The sequence below is a fragment of the Miscanthus floridulus genome, chromosome 1, assembly GCF_019320115.1.
Source record: "Miscanthus floridulus cultivar M001 chromosome 1, ASM1932011v1, whole genome shotgun sequence".
In the NCBI taxonomy this organism is placed as follows: Eukaryota; Viridiplantae; Streptophyta; class Magnoliopsida; order Poales; family Poaceae; genus Miscanthus; species Miscanthus floridulus.
Window position 1 is genome coordinate 14517210 of NC_089580.1, and position 2703 is coordinate 14519912.

The window sequence follows — 2703 nt, forward strand, 5'->3', positions numbered from 1 at the left end:
CAAAGAGATGTTTTGAGTGTGGACAAGAAGGCCACTTTGCCCATGAGTGCCAAACTCCACCACCACAACCCTTGCCCAAGCATGCTAGACCTTTTGCCTTCAATGCTCATTACATGCTTAGAAAGGATTCTAGTGGAAAGATGAAAGTCATGTTTTTAGGACCTCTAAACAAGAATAGGCCTAAGAAAATTTAGGTTACAAAGTCACTTGTTGAGAAGGTGAAGGGCCCTCAACAAGTTTGGGTTCCTAAAGCTTGATCTCTTGTGTGTAGGTGAACTACAAGACCGGTGGAAGTCATTGGGTTATTGATAGTGATTGCACACAACATATGACTGGTGATCCTCGTATGTTCACCTTACTAGATGAAGAAGTAGATGGACAAGAGAGAATCACATTTGGAGATAATTCTAAGGGCAAGGTTAAAGGATTGGGCAAAGTGGCAATATCAAATGAACATTCTATCTCAAATGTGCTATATGTTGCTTCATTGAGCTTCAACTTGCTATCCGTTGGATAATTGTGTGATCTTGGCTTCCAATGCTTGTTTACCGAGAAGGAAGTTGTTGTATCTAAGAAGGATGATGATCAAGTAATATTCAAAGAATTTAGATACAACAACCTATATCTAGTGGATTTCACCTCCGAAGATGCTAACTTGAAGACATGCGTATTCACCAAAACAACACTTGGGTGGCTATGTCATAGAAGACTTATTCATGTTGGGATGAGCTCACTCAAGAAACTAATGAAGAATAATTTGGTGAGAGGGTTAAAGGATGTGAAGTTTGAGAAAGACAAGCTTTGTAGTGCATGTCAAGCCAGCAAGCAAGTTGCAAATACTCATCCAACCAAAGCTTTCATGTCAACCATAAGAGTGCTAGAACTCCTTCACATGGACTTATTTAGACCAACAACATACAAGAGTTTGGGAGAAAATCTTTATTGTCTTGTGATTGTTGATGACTATTTAAGGTACACATGGGTATTCTTCCTTCATGATAAATCCAAAGTTGCATCATGCTTCAAGAAGTTTGCCAAGAGAGCACAAAATGAATTTGAAGTGAAGCTCAAAAAGATTAGAAGTGACAACGGTAAAGAATTTGACAACACAAACATAGAAGCCTATTGTGATAAAGTTGGGATCAAGCATAAGGTCTCCGCCACATATACTCCTCAACAAAATGGTGTAGTTGAGAGAAAGAACCGGACATTGATCACTCTTACAAGAACAATGCTAGATGAGTATAACACCCCCGAAGCTCTATGGGCGGAAGCAATCAACACCGCATGCTATGCATCAAACCGCCTATTTCTTCAAAAGTTTCTTAGCAAGATACCTTATGAGTTGCTCAATGGAAAGAAGCCGGACATCTCCTTCTTTAAAGTGTTTAGTTGCAAATGCTACATCTACAAGAAGCGGCAACACCTAGAGAAGTTTCAAAGACATTGTGATATTGGTTTTCTTGTTGGTTACTCATCAAAGTCCAAAGCATATAAAGTATTTAATCATGTCACCGGCTTGGTTGAAGAAATATATGATGTGGAATTTGATGAATCTAACAGCTCCCAAGGAGCACATGAGAATCTTGATAATGTAGGTGATGAACCATTGAGGGAGGCTATGAAGAACATTCTGGTTAGAGACATCAAGCCTAAAGATGATGTACAAGTAATTGATCCACCTTCTTCATCAAATGTGCCACAAGATGGTGATAAAAATAGGAGAGTAAAAAATGAAGACACTCGTGTCTCCCATGATCAAATGGTGGTACAAGCACAAGATGTTGATGCTCGACAACCTCCTCCTCAAGTGGTCAATAGAAGAAACACACCTCTACTACAAGATCATACACAAGATCTCATCATAAGAAGTCCATCAAAGGGTGTAATGACTCGCTCATAAAAACTTGCTTCATTTATTGCACATCACTATTTTGTCTCTTGCTTTGAGCCTACTAAGGTAGAAGAAGCTCTTCAAGATCTAGATTGGATAAATGCCATGCATGAAGAGTTGAACAACTTCATCCGCAATGAAGTTTGGACTCTTGAAGAGCGGCCAAAAGGTGCAAGAGTCATTGGAATAAAGTGGGTGTTCCGTAACAAGCAAGATGATCAAGGCATAGTTGTGAGGAACAAGGCAAGACTAGTTGCAAAGGGGTTCTCTCAAGTTGAAGGTTTAGATTTTGGAGAGACCTTTGCACCGGTTGCAAGACTAGAAGCCATTCGTATCCTCCTTGCATATGCATCACATCATGACATGAAACTATATCAAATGGATATGAAAAGTGCATTTTTAAATGTCTTTATTAATGAACTAGTCTATGTTGATCAACCTCCCGGGTTTGAAGACCCTAGATATCCTAATCATGTTTATAGGTTGTACAAGGCGTTATATGGGCTTAAGCAAGCCCCAAGAGCTTGGTATGAGCGCCTTCGGGACTTCCTTATTGAGAAGGGCTTCACCATTGGGAAGGTCGACACCACACTATTCACCAAGAAGCTTGATGGACATATCTTCATTTGTCAAGTGTATGTTGATGATATCATCTTTGGACCATCAAATGAAGATTCTTGCAAAGAGTTTGGTGAATTGATGTCGAAAGAGTTCGAGATGTCAATGATTGGAGAGCTTATATTCTTTCTTGGTTTTCAAGTCAAGCAAATGAGAGAAGAGATTTTCATCTCTCAAGAGAAGTATACTAA